This window comes from Phaethon aethereus (assembly GCF_964289735.1).
Source record: "Phaethon aethereus genome assembly, chromosome: 1".
NCBI classification, from domain to species: Eukaryota; Metazoa; Chordata; class Aves; order Phaethontiformes; family Phaethontidae; genus Phaethon; species Phaethon aethereus.
In genome coordinates, this window is record NC_138575.1 from 147,407,996 (window position 1) to 147,426,403 (window position 18,408).

Below are 18,408 nucleotides of genomic sequence, written 5' to 3' on the forward strand. Positions count from 1 at the left end.
CACTATTTTGAAACAAAACAAAATCCAGATCAGTAACTATCCAGGAGAATTAGAGGAAATTACCTGAAGTTTTACTTGGTTTAATAATCTTATTGAAATAGTACTTAATTGTATGCCCTCTCACATCCGTCTTGCCAGCTAACCCCATTTTCCTGTATTTTGGCAGGAAAAAAAAAAATATTTTCTATAACTCAACTACCTCTTTTTTCCTAGTAGCTTTAATCATTTGAGAGGTTTTGCAAACAGTGGGAGCTGCTGCCCTTACCAGTGTCATCAAAGGTGACTACAGAAGCCTCTAGTTGTACTGAGGTAGATCAGCATTAATGAAGCTGCAATCCAGCCAATAGGATAAAAATCAATGTGCCTTCCAAATAATTCTATATGGTAGATAGAGCCTTTCTCCAAATAGCTTGTAAAAACATGAGATGAAGACTTGTTTAACCATCAGTGATTTCCACATAGAATTTATACGTGACACAGCAGCTACTGCCACGGCAAGAAGCTTAATCAGCTACAGGCCAAATGTTTCAAAAACTGATTGTTTCAAAGAAGCTAATTGAATTGCTTCTCAAACATCCTATCCTGTTCCCACTGAGAGGAAATTTCTCTCAGTGGGTAGGGCTCCAGGGAGGTACTCAGATGATGTATCCCAGTTCTCTGCCAGCGTACACTTCTTACGTGACTTCAGGCATGTTATGCAGCACAAAAACTATGGATTGCATATAGGCTACTGAATACAGGGACGCTTTCATGTTTGTGCATACAGTTATAAGCTAAGGGCACATCAACAGCTCTATCTCAAAGGAAGACCCGGGAAGGCACACATCCACAGCAGATGGTTGGATTTCTGTGACCCAAGACCCAAGACCATCTGACACACAGAAGGAGGTGTTGGTAAACACAGTGAAAGGAACTGTCCAAGTACAGATCATCACAAGACAGCTTTCAAGAGCCTCAGCTTCCTGGTGGCAGAGTCGCAATTCAGAATTATGAGTGTGGTTGCTAGAAGCTGGTGGGCTGACAAGGGACCTGCCGACCCTACAGACTTCCCTGCTCCTGGGAGCCATGATGCCTAGACGTGTGCCTGAGCCATCCAGTTGTGGAGTCACTCCTCTGTCTTCAACCAGCGAATACATGCATGGATTAATACACCAGGAAAACTGGGAGGGAGTATCCCTGCAATCTTGTGTTTGGCATACTCTCTGAGGTTTAAATTGCTGATCCATAGCAGGCAGTAAAGACTCCAAGTCTGGGTTATTACAGTTTGGCAAGACCTGTAACCTTTGGACTGTTTCGTGGAAGTGAGTGGCAATGCCATTTCCTCCTCAAACAGGTTATCAGAGGCTGAATTGGGCCCTGTTAGGGAAGAAGGCTGAGGAAACAGTGCCTACCTAGGGAAGCAAAGTTAGGTTTATGTGCCAAGCAGCTCAGCACATCAGGGTGTATGTGGTATGGCTTGCTCAGCATACCCTGCTTTACTGGCGAAATCCGTTGTCATATAGAGACTTACAGTCAGCTTTGTAGACATGTAATGCACTTTGCATTCAAGCCCATCCTCCTTCTGTATCCTAGTTCTCTGTATTGTAAGATCATTATGGAACTTTTCTATCTTAGAAGTGTGCTCCAAAATATGTGGATAAATATTTTTTTAAATAAATTTTAGATCACAAGATGCCTAGCTACAATAGCAGTGAAGTCGTAATAAATTGTCAGAGGTTAAACTGGGGTCAATGACAGAAGGCTCATTCATTTCAATGAAAACAGGACTGGGCCCCAAGGAGTCAAGTACTGAAAGAGACCTTGTGAGAAAACCACATGTGACTACCTCCCCTCTCTTAAAATAGCTGAGAAAGCAGGAAAAATCCAAGCCCAGGTTCCTCCGTCAACTAAGTTGTAGGCAAAGCGCACACCTGCAATACCAAGTCCTCAGCAGCTGCAGCATCACAGAGCCTCTCTGTAACAGCATCCTGTAAGTGATCCAGCAGAATACTTGTCATCCTCATTAAATTCCTGGCCAAAACCTGTCTGAGCACACTGCTAATTCATGCAGCAGCATTAGAGTCCTCATCCCGTACAAGTAAGGATAGGCTCTTACTGGTTCTTGAAGGTGTTGCCGTGCTGAGAGACACTCAGCAGTGGGATAGAGGGAGCTGCTTGGGAAATGTTGGATGGATAGTAAGTACGCTGTCCTGGTTTCAGCTGGGCTAGAGATAATTTTCTTCATAGAAGCTAGTGTGAGGCTGTGTTTTGGATTTGAAATGAGAAAATGTTGATAATGTGCTGATGCTTTGAGTTGTTGCTAAACAGTCAAGGACAGTCCAGCTTCTCATGCTGGCCTGCCAGCGAGAAGGCTGGGGTGCACGGGAAGCTGGGAGGGGACACAGCCAGGAGAGCTGACCCAGGCTGGCCAAAGGGATATTCCATACCATATGGCATCATGCTCAGTATATAGAGCTGGGGGAAGAAGAAGGAAGTGGAGGGGTATGTTCGGAGTTACAGCATTTGTCTTCTGTTACGCATGATGGAGCCCTGCTTTCCTGGAGATGGCTGAACACCTGCCTGCTGATGGGAAGTGTTGAATGAATTCCTTGTTCTGCTCTGCTTGCGTGCGCGGCTTTGCTTTGCCTATTAAACTGTCTTTATCTCAACCCATGAGTTTTCTCACTTTTACCCTTCCAGTTCTCCCCCCCCATCCCACAGCAGGGAGTGAGCGAGTGGCTTCATAGTTCTTAGTTGCCAGCTGGGGTTAAACGACATAGGCCCACACCCAAGTAGCCTGGAATAGCAAGGTGATGCCCATTTTTTGGAGTGAAGTTCAGTTCCTATCTGGATATGTCTAAATTTTCACAACTGGAGAGGGCTTATTATTAGATCTCATAAAATACTTTGGAAGGCAAAAATTTTCTTGCACCAAATGCTGACCATCCTTCTACCAAACCTCACAGAAGTTCGTTCTCAAATCTCTTACAAGACCTTCATCCCAACCTGTTCATGCATTAGACAAGCATGCTTTTACATTTTTATAGTAGCATTGTACTCAGCAGAACAACTCTCAGTTTTGTTTACAGCTGTTTGGTTCTGTGTCATTCTGTAGCCGTGTTGTTCATGCAGGAAAACAAACAAATAGATTATGTAGTCCTGACTCTCTCTTTCCCACACTACTAAACTCTTCCCCCCCTTACAGAATGACGTGCCTGGTCATGTTTCTTATCACAGGACAAGAAACACAGATTTTTTGGAAGCTGCTTCTTAAAATATCAGCTGCCCATAGCTGTCTTTGAATAATGTCTCTGTAGCAATATCTCAAGAATTTAAAAGAATCTGTGTTACAAAGCTTGGTCTTTCTGTGTCTCTTACACAAACTGGTAACTTCCAAGCATGTGCCTGTGAAGCAGGCCGATGAAGGATAGCTATTTCTATACCTGTCACTCTGCTGGGCATGGGAAAGGAGCGGATGTGGGGGTAGGAACAGTTGGTTTAAGCCACTTCTATGCTTTCCTTATTCTGTCCCTGCCCTGTGCCCGCCCATGCAATTTACAGTCCCACAGGTCTCCACCGAGCTGCCTGCCATAGAGAGCCTGGCTGCCAATTTGGAGTCGCTGCAGCGGGGTGTGTGCTGGGCAGTCCTCTTGCAACCGCAGCGCTCTCTCCAAATGCCCTCTCCAGAGGCCAGCAAGCCCAGCGCTGTTGCGTTGGGTACAGCTGTCCTCTGGAAAGGCCAGGTTCTGCCCTTTATGTCTGCCAGCATGCTCTGAAGGATCTTTGTGTTTCTCTCTTCAGCATTAACAGCATATAAGGTGCACAGTCTCAGAGAGTAAAAGGTCCTACAGTATCCACCCTTCCAAACCTCTATTCAGAAAAGTACCATTCTGATCTCTTTTTAGCCTGACTCTTGAAGCAGCAATAAGCAATTATAAGAGCTGTTCGGTATCCTTGTCTCCAGTGCGTTGCAGGCATTATTTTACTCTAACCATATGCTCAGAAGATCCAAGATCAGCATTTGTGGGCTTGGATTTGACCTCTCCTCTTGTGAATTCCAAGAAACTGTTTTCCTTTATAGTGCAAGTGACCAGAAATATTGCTTATTTTAGTGCTGCTTTGATTTGTCTGAGTAGTTCATAGTAGACTGGGAACATACTGCTTGTTTGCTTTGCATGTTTGTTAACGAATATGATCTGTCTGACACAAACCTGTACTTTCTGTACTCAATTCTACACTGTCGATACACAGGCTGTGAGAAGAGTCACTGATACGTACCTCTGTGGTTTGTATGTCAGAAGATACCAGTTTGAATGTATACGTTGTTGTACACTCAAAATAGTCAAGAAAAAAGAAAATCACTCAATGAGTAGGTTAAAAACAAAAAAAGGAAACAGGAGATTTTTCAAAGGCCTTGACATTTTTTCCTCCAAGACTTTAAATACTGTGGTCTTGTTATCCAGCTACTACAGTGACAGGATGTGCTAGAAATGTTTAAAATAGTCAGAAATGTACTTCTGCATGCTTTGTCTTTAAAGACAAAAGGGTACTGGACTGTCTTCACACTGAAATCCATGTGTGCAGCATGACACACTGGCGAGTGCAGCTGGGAGAAAGCACTGTGCTAAATCCCACTGTGAGTGATCTGAGGGTGTTAGCAATGACCAGTAAGCATCTCTTGGGAAAAAATGAGTGTTTCTTGGTATTCCACCAGTTTCCTTCTAATTTTTAACCCACCCTTGCTGCTGCCGAGTCACAGCAGCCATTTCTGGTGCACTGGATCTAACAGGAGACGCAGTAGGCAGGAGGAATCAATGTGTTTTCTGTGCTACTCTGCAGGCTGCTGTGCCACCACACCCTCCTCAGTTGCTTATGGAATGTTTTCCATCCATCTGAGACGTTGTGTCAGCTGCTCTTCAGAGAGCGGATAAGCAGATACAGCTTGGGCTGTGAAAGCTCAAAACTCCCTTTCAGGTTTCATAAACTTGATTTAGGATATTTTGATAGTATGAATCTAGACTCATGAAAAACATTTACATTTTCTTGCTGCCTTGTAGTACGAAACAAACAAAATACTCCACTGTTTTTACTCAGTATGCCTTTTAATGAAATCCACAAAGACTCACTGTGGATTCTGGAGCAGCTTACAGTTTATTAACCACTGGCCATGTCCTGGATGTTTATGTGGAAAGCTTCAGTTCAGCTGAAAGCTAAGCTAAATCTAGCAGCTGCCATCCTCTATGAGAAGGTGCATGTATCCTTCTGAGAACTGGTGGGGGTAGGGGATGGGGTTTTTTTCCCTCTCATTTTCTCCTGAGTGTAGATCTTTGTTCAAAACAAGCTTGTACTAGCATGATTAAACAGGTTTAGATAAGTCTTGCAAATGACTTTGTGTCTGCTTATTTACTTTGTCTAAAAAGCACATCTGAATTTGGTGTCTGTCTGTTTGGGAGGGTTCATTTGCATGCAGACTAGCACCAAAATAACTCATCAGTCTGATTTCCTCACAAGTCAGTATATGAACCCTTCTGGAATATGTATAAACTCAGAGCCTATGCTTACTGCAGGCACGTTTGCTCATCAGTGCCAGCCTGGAAGCTGGGCTGAATTGACAGATCCAGCTTTCATTCCAGCCCTACCTGTTCTTGCACAGTGCTGGAAGCATACTGGGTACAGCTGTACTTAGAGCAACAGTCCCACAGCTCCCTGTTTCAAGCCTTAAGCCATTTGTACCATCTCTTTCTTTCCGTGTGAGTCCTAGGCAGAAGCTGGTCCAGAAGAGAAAATGAGATTGCTTTCTAGAAGGTCTGCGCTGTAAGCCTGACTTGGTGGCTGCAGGCTGCTCTATGTATGAGGTACCTTGGGAAGGGCAACTCATGCTAATTGCATGAAAACAACTCACAACGTGACCTTTGTATCTCAGTGTGGATGTTCCTTGTGCATGCAGTTTTTCTCCCTCAAAAAAAAAAGAAAAAAGAGGAAAGAAGGCAATTTTTGAATTTTGGTTTAGCCTAAACTGAGCTAAGATTTCTTGTGCAGCCATCTGCATTGGTCAAACTAGCCCAGTTTGAGAGAGCAGCTGAAGTTAAACCAGCACAACTCCCAGGTGGACTAGTTTTCAACTCACCTCCTGCTAGGAGATTCTTATCCCGAAAAGTCTGAGTCTTCTAAATCAACACAAGAATGGGCATAGCTATACTCTCCCTGTCGCTCCTTGTCTCACTAATACCCTCATCCACCTGAAATTAGTGGGAATAGTACATTATTGTAACCAGGTAGGTGTGAACTAGTCAGCATACTCAGTGTTGTTTAGGCTGTAAGTACTTTAAAAGGGTGGAATCGGGCCACAAGAACAGTGAGTGTCTCTCGAGCATCTTTTGGTCATTATCCCTTGTGCCTTTCTTTTTTGTAGTATTTTGAGAATGTTCACAAGGCTAGGAAAAGTGCCTTGAAAATTCCAGATATGCACATGTTAAAACAGCAGATTAGTGCTCCATCCCACACACGTTGCCAAAATTAGATTTCCCCGAGGGAAAAGAGGGTTAAAAAAAATAACCAAACAAGTGAAAGAAAACAATGTTTTTCCCTATGCACTACCGGAATATTAAATTAGAAAATATTTTTTTAGTTTTACAGTTTAGCTGAAGATTTTAGTGAAACAAGTCTTGTAAGAAGACTTGTGTTTGTCAGTGCAAAATGCGAGCATGTCACACCCAGAGAAGACCTTTGTCTGAGGTCATACCTTGAAAGTTCAGTAGATCTCTTTGATGAGAGTTGAATTGCTATGTATTGCTATACACCTATATTGTATCTTTTTTTGAATAGTTCCATGTTCAGAGATGACTTTTTGGAAGCTGTGGACATGTGTATTTAAAGAGGAAGCAAATACTGTGTCTCTAATAGAGAAACATGTAGTAATTGCATGGAGAACAGCCTTGGTGCAGAGCAGGACCCGGGTCAGTGCTGAGGCAAACTCCGCTAAAAGTACTGAAGTGTGAGCTAGAAGTACTAAAGGAAGGCTGAGAGGCTGAGAACAGTTTTTCACTCAGCCATTTCGCCACGGCTTTTGGTCAGCAGTCTCACACCAGGAGGTATAGGGAAATAAAAAACTCAAGAATGATGGTTCAGTTCCTTCTTGGTCAGCTTTGAGCAAGGTTATCGTCTCTTTCCAGTTTCCATTGCACAGGTGTCCAGGCCGCAAGTTTGACTGTCGAGAGAGCTTCATCAGAGGGACAAAGAATTTAAATAACTGTAAGAGAAAATTTTTGATATCTTAATCTAAGCATTGGGGGGCGGGAGAGAGGGGGAGGAGTCCCGTTCTTGAGAGTGCTGAGTACTTGACTTTTACCATTGGCATTGGCTGTTTATTTTTGTGTTTAAAGGGGGTAAATTGATTAATCTAAGTTTGAATGTCTTGTCTGTGAAGGTCCTCCCATCCCTGGGGTAATCCTTCCAGCACTGGTGGAACAGTGGTAAAACTGTGTAAGGAAATGTGTTATGACAGTGCTGGTGCTGCGTCTGACCTCTAGAAAGGTGGGACATTTTGTTCTCTGTATCGATAGTCCAGCATCTCTCCGTTCTGCTGTTTCTCTGAAAAAACATTAGAAAACAGGAGAGCATTTCAGGTCTGTAGAGAAAATAAAATGCTGTACTGCTTTCCTGTTATAGAGAAGTAAACATTTACTTTTACAGCAAGTTAAGAAGAGATTTTCCAATTTTTTTTTTTTCCATGACTTTTCTGATCTCCTAGCCTAATTCAGTTTTACTGAGCAAAAGTTTATTTCTGGAACTGTTTATTCCTTAGCGATACTGTGGCCTGTCAGCTGGGAACAGCAAATATCTGTAATATCTGTTCTCAGAAATGAGATTTTGTAATATAATACTGAGAACTCCTGATTTTAGGGCCAGGATTTTTGAGCTGGAAACACATCATGCCACACTTGTCTCTGGTACCACAACCCCAGTTGCCAGTATCAGTGGTCAGGAAAAGGTAGAAGGGCCTTCTTTTCCAGAGCAGAAGGGTTCACAGTATTAAGCCACAGATAACCCCAGCAATGATGTTATGGTCTCATTTTCATTTGGAAGCACTGAGGTGAAGAAGGGGTCTGCTTTTCTGCCAGAAGAGGCAGAGCAACAGAATGAGGAACTCCTGTATTTATCTCAGCATCCAGGGTGTGAAGCCTCATCCCACTTCTCTTTTCTCCACCTGCTACCCTCCAAGTCTTTTATACATTTTAGTACTGTTAAGGCCACAGAGGCCAGTAGAAATTTGCATTAAAATGTTACTTGCATGGGAAGTGGCTGACCATATATCTCAAAACTATTATTTCAATAAACTCATGAAAATTTCCATTAATTGGTTATAATCAGTTTCCTACTTTCAAGCTCTGCTATGACTCTGTGGTGGTCAGACACTTTACATATGTGTATGTGCTTGTGAGAGAGAAAGCTATGATTCTCCTGTAGGTACGTGACTGGAGAAGATACTGTTCACACAGAACTATAGTGCTTATACTTCCATTTGGTTTTGAATTAAAAACATCAATAGTGCATGGAGATTTTTAGACAGCAGTGCTAATACACTAATTCAGCTTTCTTAATGACACAGTAATGAACTGTTTTACATCAAAGCAGGGAACACTTAGCCTTTTGGCTTCTAAGAGGAAGAGAATTTGATGTTTAACATTCAACATGGTTAGAAAGTGTGTATAAGTTGTCATGAGCATTTACCAGCCTCTACTTAATTTTTCCAAGCTTGTTTGCTTATATTTTTAGCTTGACTTAATTAAATACCAGATTCAAAAACATGTCCCAGATGGCTAAATATACTCATATACCTGTATAGCAATGTGGCCTGTATTGCTAAGATCACAGGGATCTGACTTACAGGCTGCTGCAGTGTAACAGGATGAGATAAAAATGGCTTTGTCCTGCTATTAACTACACGGAGGTGGGTCCTGTCAGCTCTTGAGCAATAAAAAGCAAATGAAGTATCTTCTGCTGCTCCAGAAGAAACTGTTGCAGCATTCTTTGATTAAAGTTGCAGAATAGATAACTGATAATGACATGGAAGAAAAATTACAGAAACTATTTTATTCAGTGATGTTCTTATCAGGTCTTATTCCTGACATTTGCTCTCATTGGTTGCATGTTCACATCTCACATTTATTGAATGCTCATAATAATGAGTATTTGCATAAGAATCACAGAGTTGTTTGGATTGGAAGGAACCTTTAAAGATCACCTAGTCCAACACTCCTGCCTTGGGCAGGGACATCTTTACATCAGCTTGCTCAAAGCCCCATCCATCCTCACTTTGAACACCTCAGTGACTACTTCTGTGGCCAACCTGTTCCTGTGTCTTACCACCCTCATAGTAAAAAATGAATCTTTACATCCAGTCTAAATCTATCCTCTTTTGCTTTAAAAGTGTTGCCCCTTGTCCGGTCACTGCAGACCTTGGTAAAAATTCTCCCTCCATCTTACGAGCCCGCTTTATATATTGAAAGGATGCAATAAGGTCTCCCCAGAGCCTTCTCTTCTCCAGGCTGAACCCCACTTCTCTCAACCTTTCTTCACAGGAGAGGTGTTCCAGCCCTTGGATCATTTTTGTGGCCCTCCTCTGGACCTACTCCAACAGGTCCATGTTAGAGGTCCCCTTGTAGCAGGAACCTCAGAGCTGGACACAGTACTCCACGTGGGGTCTCACCAGAGCAGAGTAGAGGGGCAGAATCACCTCCCCTGACCCACTGGTCATGCTTCTTATTATGTAGCCCAGGATATGATTGGCTTTCTGGGCTACAAGGGCACATTGCTGGCCCATATTCATTTTTTCATCCACCAATATCCCCAAGTCCTTCTCTGCAGGGCTGCTTGCAATCCGTCCCACAGTCTGTACTGATATTGGGGATTGCCTCAATCCATGTGCAGGACCTTGCACTTGGCCTTGTTGAACCTCATGAGGTTCACATAGGTCCGCTCCTCAAGCCTGTCAAGGTCCCTCTGGATAGCATCCCATCCCTCAAGCGTATCAGCTGCACCACTCAGCTTGGTGTTGTCTGCAAACTTGCTGAGGGTGCGCTAGATCCCACTGTCTGTGTCATTGGTGAAGATATTAAACAGCACTGGTCCCAATATGGACCCCTGAGGGACACCACTCATTACTTGGACATTGAGCCATTGACTGTAACTCCTTGGACACAGCCATCCAGCCAATTCCTTATCTGTCTAACAGTCCATCCATCAAATCTGTATCTCTCCTATTTAGTGGCAAGAATGTTGTGAAGAAATCTATTAAAGGCCTTGCAGAAGTACAGCTAGATAACATCTGCCCAGAGGAGAAGCTAGCTGGTGAGGGAAGCCTGCACAAGAGTTACAGACTCTGCAGTTCTGCTGTGCTGTCCAACAGGTCATATTCATGTATGTTTTAACTCCACACTTTACTGAGCAAGGCATACAGATTACTGAAGGCAACACCATGCAGGAACTTTGCAACCATTGTGCATGCCTAAAGCATGAGGCTGGCTAGCGTGTTGAATAGGGAAGCAAACCTCAGTCCCTACCCCAGCAATACATGTTCATCCCCCTCAGCTCATTTCCCAGATCTGCTGTCCAGTTTTGGAACTGGCAAGGCCCTCATGAGTTTCTTTTCATAAGATCTATGCAGTCAGTTGGTGTTTGAAAAAAATCACTTTTGAATACCTTGAGTTTTTGAAAAGGTGTTTTTCACTTTACTACTGGAGGCTTTAGCATGTTGATTGAAAAGGAACTTGTTCAGTAAAATAGGTAGTAGATAAAAATAGAGAGACCAGAGAGCAAAGCTTTTACCCAAAGTGTTCTGCAGCCATCCCAACTTCCCCCATGTACCGTGCACGCCAACCAGAGCCCTGCTGCTCTCAAGGTGAGTGTTAATCTTCACAGCCACCCCTCCACCATCTCTGCAGGGCTATGAGGGATGTACAGAAACAGCTGGGATTAAGGAGAGACGGTGCACTCTGAGTGCCTTGTTTGCCTTTGGAGCATTTAGTAGGGCAGGCATGTGATGGTGAGTACTGGTACAAGATATAATTCCAAGCAAAGATGATGTGCCAGTGTCCAGCTTGGCAAGTTTCTACTTGGTTATATAGCCTTCTCGTGCTGGAGACGCTTGTGGGAAGGCTGACAAACCTGTGTTAGTGCTGATATGAATGCTGTATTTGGAGTAAAAGGCGTCTTTTCATTAGGACTGCTTCTTTCCCTCTGTGCTTTCCTGCAGCTGGCAGTCTCTCAATTCCTTGGGCGGTTGCTGTATGATACAGGTTTCCCTTGCATCCTAGAAATGTTTCTTAAACATAATGCCTTGCAAAGTGAAGCTGCTTTTATCCAGATGCCCTGTCTTCAGGTTGAGATGAGCTTATCAAGCTTGGTGTGTTTAACTGTGTCCTGACACTACAGCCGCTGCTGTTAGGTTTTACCATTCATAAGGAAAGGCCTTCAGTCCCAGCCACTCTCTCTCCTGTCAGGACTCTGGTGTTCTGCTTTTTATTTATGAAATTAGGTAAGAGAGGTGCTTGGCATTTCCCTCTTCTTGTTGAAGGGTCTTAGTCCCTCCCATTCCTGTTTCTTCTGGCAGAACTTAAACCCACGTGAAGTCAGACTGGCCAGCAGCCTGGACTAGAACAAGAGTAGGCCAAGGTATATTCAGAAACTGACCTGAGATGTGCTGCTAAATTAAAAGGACTGTGCAGTGCTTCTGCCACTAATCAAGTGAAATTTTCTTCCAGGAGTTACGAAATGCAGTAGAAAGACTGCAAGAAATCTCTCCAGAAAGGGGAAAACACTGGAGAGCGGGGAGGGTTGCATCTTACCCAGTCTGTGAGCATGAAGTGAAAAGGCCCTTTGCAGAGTTTTGTGAGCTCTTGAGAAGCTTGGTCTGTGGTTTAGTTGAAGTGCTGAGCTAATGCAGAGGTTGATTCTCACAGACTATGAACCTGTTCATTTGTTTCAGTGGCTGGCTTTTGGGACAGGCATATACCATTTTCTTAATTGTCCAGGACTGGGTCCATATTTCAGCCTTGACATACTCTGTTCCCTTACCGCTCACCAGCGCTACTATAGTTGGTGAGCTGATCCATTCACACAACTGTAATTTTCAGTGTGTTGCTAATGATGGCCATCATCTCAGGGGATGTTAGAACTTGCACGTGTGTATTTTCAGCATTGTTGATATTTTTTTGGTACTTTTGTCCCATGATTGACTAACAGCAGTTTCTTCAGCTAGCTGTCATAAAATTATTGAGGTCTTCCTAGGCCTTGCAAACAATGCATTTCTTTTTCTGCAGGCTGTATATTGCACTGTTCCCTCATATTATTTTCTACAAAGGGGAAAACTTTTACTTAGGTCATCCAGAGGAGGATCGGTCTGCTAACATGTATTTGGCTTTCTCAGCTGTTCCAGTCTTTCTGAATACTGAACATCTCTGTTCCATTTAAACAAATAGTACTGAAAAAACTCCAATTATAGTAGTAGTTGTCAGTGTGGAAAACAAAGCTATTAAATTCTGATGTACAGCTGGATCTGTTTAGTTCTAAATAGCATAGATCAAACTGTTTCTTCCTTTTCTTATGAATTAGGGGCACAGATAAATTCTGCCAGAGAGACTAATGCAGTTTAGACATTAAAACATTTCACCCTTTTAGTATATAAAAAGTCTGCATGCTTTGAATGCGTAAAATCAATATATAATTCCAGTTGCACATTAATAAAAGGTCAGATTAATTTTATACGGTAAATGCGGAGTACTGCTTTATAAAGCAATAATAGGGGGGACCAAGGCATTAGGGGGATGCGTTCTTATTGCACTTAAAAGTTCTTAAACTGGAAAGCTCTTTTTCTGGCTGAGGCAGGTTTTTGTCAATTAAATATTTCCTTTGAATTGTCCCCATGACTCCATTTCTTCCTTTTTGTTTCCTCCAGACATACATGCCAAAACAAATCCCAGAGCCCTCATCTAGCGATTGTACTGCATGGAGAAGTCTGGATAAGATCCCCAGCATAGCCAGTAAACACAGCGTCATAAGCGCATAACTGTCCCTGTCACTCAAGGGCATCCTGAGGAACTCACGCTGTCCTATTGGAAGGAAGGACTGAACATTAACCTGTGGTTTCTGTAACAGTAAAGTAGGGCAGATGAATAAGGGAAAACATTTTAATAACTATGCATTATTAACGTCACTAGTAGGCCATTAAATCACCCATACAACATGCATTTAATGAAGGGGAATATGTTGTTTGAACACTGTGTAATTGTCAAACTAACTCATTTGGCAGAGCAGCATGTTTTGCTTCTTGAGCTATGACGGTTTCTTGAGGTCGCCAGCAGAGTCAGAAAGGTTGTCATTTCACTGTAGAGATTCAGAATAATATTACAGCTGAAGCTCCAAAGACGTGTTGGAGAGCACTAAATTCAGTCTTGTTTTATGACAGATCTCTATATAGTTCCTTCAGCCATCTATCTGTTGGTTTCCCACTTTCTAAAAGAGGCATTGCAACATTTTCTTCTTCTCAACATTTTGCCTTTTTAGGATACAAGTTTTTCAGAGGGTGATACATCAATAGTCACCTGAGAGATAAAGGACACGGGGTTATTTTAAAGAAAACACCTTTCCGTTATGTTTTCTTCTCCTGTGTACGTTTGTGCTTCCCCCAGAGACAACTGCAGACCTAAGTTATTGTTTTAAATTGAATTCTTTAACAGGTTTAATAGGTAGACCGTTGTTAAAGCCTAGTCACAAACCCCTCTACGTCTGCAATTTAACTTTAATTTGAAATCCAGCTTTGAAGGAATAAATGTTTAGCAGATTTTTGCAATCTGACTAAGTTTGCTTCCATAAGGAAAATAAGCCTTTCTCAGAGTAAGAGTGAATTTCCCTAAGTTTTAAGAAATTGGAAGAAGTAGGATTTATGGGTAGGGTGCTAAACATTTTCCTAGCAAGGCAACTCCTGAAGAACTTAAATATATTCAGTGGAGTCCCTGAGTACATTAACTACCTAATGTAAGTATCACTATGTGTCCTTTTGACAAATTTCAACCTTTCAGAAATACTTATACAAGTTCCTAAAAAGTCAGCACTTTTTTAAAGGAAAGCAGTGAATAAACGCTGTTTTGGCAAAATCAGAATGTGAAGTCAGGTATTTGAGGAAAGTCAGATTCTTATTATTGAATTAATTCCCTTCTTTTTTTTCTCTCTATTTTTTCTTTTTTTCATTTTGATATGACATAATATGGCAGAAGAGTGAAGCAAGAAGTGGTCTTCACTCCTCTGATGTATCCTGTGCATCATTTCATCATTTCATCAGACACTTTCAAGACCTGTTTTTAAAATTTTATTGGTGAGAAAAAATTCTTACCAATAGAGTGGAGTGGTAACATTTAGTCACTGAAGGTTTCTGAATGCAGGGTATGAGCAACCACAATATGGGGATATCCCTGAATGTTTCTATGCATTCGTGGTTGACAAAAGGATGTATGTATTTATTTCTGTGTTTCTGAAACACTCAAACTGTATGAGAAGAAATGATTGAAACCTCTGTTTCACATCTTTCAAGACCTTGTTAGGACTTAGTCACAGAAAAAGAATTGCATCGTGCCATGGTGGTCACAGCAACAGGTTCCTGGTGTTTACCTAGGCCATGCAGCATTGGAAAAGGCATGCCGCCAGTTTTACCTTCTCATCCTCTGTGTGCAGGCCTGTGGTCATTTGGTTTTTTACACAGCATTTACCAACCATCCAGCCATTCCCTACATTCTACAGAGCAAAGGCAACCACACATATTTTGTGGTTTTACTCTTTGAAGCAACTTGCATCCTATTGCCAGTGTGCAGGCCGTACAGCTTGGGAGCCCTGTTGTACAGTGTCACTGCTGTGATACCATGATGGTGATGAGAAATTCAAACCCAACACAAGGAAGAGCATTCGTCTGAAAGATGGACAGAGAAGCACATCGGACCCCGTATGGGTGATGCTTATATCCATGCTTACTGTGTCAAAAAAGCGGGGGCAATACCTAACACTTGGAAAGGAATTAAGGTATTCATTATTTAGAGCTTGCAAGTGCTAAGATAGTGTGAATGGAATCATAGAATTATAGAATCGTTTGGGTTGGAAAAGACCTTTAAGATCATCAAGTCCAACTGTTAACCTAGCACTGCCAAGTCCACCACTAAACCATGTCCCTAAGCACCACATCTGCACGTCTTTTAAATACGTCCAGGAGCGGTGACTCAACTGCCTCCCTGGGCAGCCTGTGCCAATGCTTGACCACCCTCTCGGTGAAGAAATTTTTCCTAATATCCAATCTAAACCTCCCCTGGCATAACTTGAGGCCATTTCCTCTCATCTTATCACTTGTTACTTGGGAGAATCGCTACCACCTCCTTTCAGGTAGTTGTAGAGAGCGATAAGGTCTCCCCTCAGCCGCCTCTTCTCCAGACTGAACAACCCCAGTTCCCTCAGCTGCTCCTCATAGGACTTGAGGGCTAGAAGGTCTACAAGGGTCTAGACCCTTCACCAGCTTTGTTGCCCTTCTCTGGACATGGTCCAGCACCTCAATGTCCTTCTTGTAGGGAGGGGCCAAAAACTGAACACAGGATTCGAGGTGTGGCCTCACCAGTGCCGAGTACAGGGGCACAATCACTTCCCTACTCCTGCTGGCCAGGATGCTGTCGGCCTTCTTGACCACCTGGGCACACTGCTGGGCACACTAGCATGGGCAGAGGAGTTTACACTGGTCCCATTTGCTCAAAACAAAATGAAACAAATATTCAGTTTCTTTTTCAGCTTTGTGGAAGCCAAATCTGTGTTTCTAGACTCCTAAATATCAACCATCTCTCATAGTGTGGCTCTTTCAAAGAGAATTTGAGATCAATTGGCCTGAAGAGAGAGAGGAAAAGTGGGAATATGATAGTATGCAACCTTAGAGTGTTAATGCAGGAGTCAAAACTTTTGACTTCTGGTGACTTTTTCTAGTTTTTTGTCTTAAAGTAATTGGATGTGCTTGATTTTGCTTAGACTTTGACATACGTAGTGCTCATATTGGCTTTTTTCAAAGTCAGCACTCACTGAACTAGTATAATAATTTCTGGCCCTTCTTTTAGATTTCTTGTTTCTCCAAGTGATTTTCATGTATCCTTTCGAGCACAGTTTTTCTGTAATGTCTTAACAATGACCAGTCTGTGCTCCAAATTAAGCACTACCTAGTGGTAAGAACTTTGCCTTAAGCATAAGCGCAGTTATTTTGCCTTATCTAGGTTTTAGAGGACTCTAATTAGTGATGGCAATTAAAATTTACTTTGTAGCAAAGGGAGAACAGGTTGTTTAACAGAAAAATCTGACTGACCTGAAGAGAATTTAGCTCTGGCCTTTGCCATCCAACAGTTTTGTGAAATACTCTAGGGAACTTACTTGCATTCAGTGAGTCTCTGTCAGGCTTGTATCAACCAGAAAGTGAGTTGTTCAAATCAGCAGTGCACAGGGCACAAGTCTGGGCGACATGCAGAGGCACCGTGTAATAAATATGACACCGTTACATACCTTCAGAAAAGAAAAAATGCCTCCAGCTGCTATTTGTGAGTGACCTGGTCTTGTTGATGTGCACTGGGAGGCCAAGAAAACACAAAATAAGTCAAGTTTGTAGGGAAGTTAGGCACTGGAAAGCCTCAATTCAGATTGTAATCAGTCTAGGCATGGAGCTTTTCTTTTTTTTTTTTCCCCCAGCCCTGTTGAGGCTGGGACAGCTTTAATGCCCAGCAGTTCTATAAGCGGGAAGTAAGACACTGAAAATCAGGCACATCAGATAACTGCTGCACAAAAATCTGGGGAAGTTCTATTTTTGACCATATTTTAATTTTGTTTTCTGTGTTGTGACAGTGATGCAGAAATTCATTGTGAGAGAAAAATTAAAGTTATAGGTGGAGAATTTAATTTTTCATGGACTTTTTACCCAGAGAACTGCACAAATCATGACCTGTGCACTGTAAAAGCAACACTTTCTGCTTTAACTTCTGTCTAGCTCTCCTTCTGTTATCTCTTAACACATGAGAACATCACAGTTTATGTTTCATTGGCTGCTGAACTGTAGGTATCAGCATAAAAAGGAACAAAACTTTGCTCATTGTGAAATCTTATGTTAACTTTGTGCTTCTTTATAATCACTGAAAGCAGTCACACACACGCAGTGTTTAACATATTTGTTCATTCATTTACCAAAAGACATTTTCACATCAAAACAGTGTCATCCGTGTATACCTGCCTTTCCATTTCATGGGGAAGAGATGGAACTATTTGCTTTATTAATAGACCAAAGAGCTTTTGCCATAAATCAGAATTCATCAGCTTTGTTTCCTTACGTAAACTACTATTCTAATTGGATTTTCTCTCCTCACAGATATTATCTGGTTAAAGACCATAATCACATATTTCAAGTTAATTGTAACAGAGCACAAATACACAGACGGTTAGATTTAACGATAAAGGACTTTTAGTTCCACAACTGAGTCATAAATTAAAAGAATCCAACAAACAGAGGAGGGAGAAAGATTGTGTTGCATGGTAGTGATGGGGAAGTCAGGCAGGTTCTTCTCTGATCTTTACAAGATCTTTCTTTTTTATGAAGACTTTAGATTTTAAGTAGATTTTTTTCTTCTTATTTGTAAAGTTGTTGGCTTTTCTGGCAGGCTTTCTTAGCAGAAAGGGAATTCAATCTGCAAACATCCAATTGCTCTGGAAGTTATTGTGTCTGTACAGCACTGAAACCATTTTCTCTCTGCCAAGTTCAGCAGCCATAGATATCCTGCATTTCATTATATTGGGTTTTGTTATTAGGTGTCTCTAGGATTCCCTCGGGGCATTCATCAAAGATGTTAAGATTTCTGGTTTTTTAAAACCACTGAATGAAAATTTGTGCAAAATTAACTATATTATATATAGTATGTGATAATAAAAAGACAAAAAATGTTTCCCTTTCCAGTCTGTTCTTTTCCTTCAGATTTACAAATGCAGTTTAAGCTACAGTGATGACTTTTCTTTAACACAGTGCTTAGGCAGACAGACAGAATATTATTGAAACACCTTGAGCAATGTTTGTAGATTTTTTTTCGTGTACTATTTTTTTTTTTCCTGCCAAGGAGCATACTGGGGCAAGGAAGGAAAAGATCATGTTCTGGGGTAGCAGAGCAGGTCTTACATAGACAACACAGGCTTCCCCAGAACAACAAGCTTTGGTGTGACTTGGGAGAACTTCACCTTCTCCAACAAGCTCAAGTAAAGCCAGCTGCCAGGTAGCACTGGCTGCTGGTACAGTGTCTCTGTAACAGGAACCTTTGACTGCTGGAGGTAAGGACACAGGCTGTAGTAACACATTTCAGATGTCAAGGCCTGAAAGCTTCGTGA

The 18,408-nt window shown here is 42.0% G+C and overlaps 1 protein-coding gene across 1 annotated transcript in view; it reads left to right on the forward strand.

Moving 5' to 3' along the window:
* ATP10A (ATPase phospholipid transporting 10A (putative)) overlaps positions 1–18,408 on the forward strand; it is a gene marked incomplete at both ends in the record, with an annotated part of 118,164 nt that overhangs the window by 45,288 nt on the left and 54,468 nt on the right. The gene's annotated exons all lie outside the window — the stretch shown is intronic.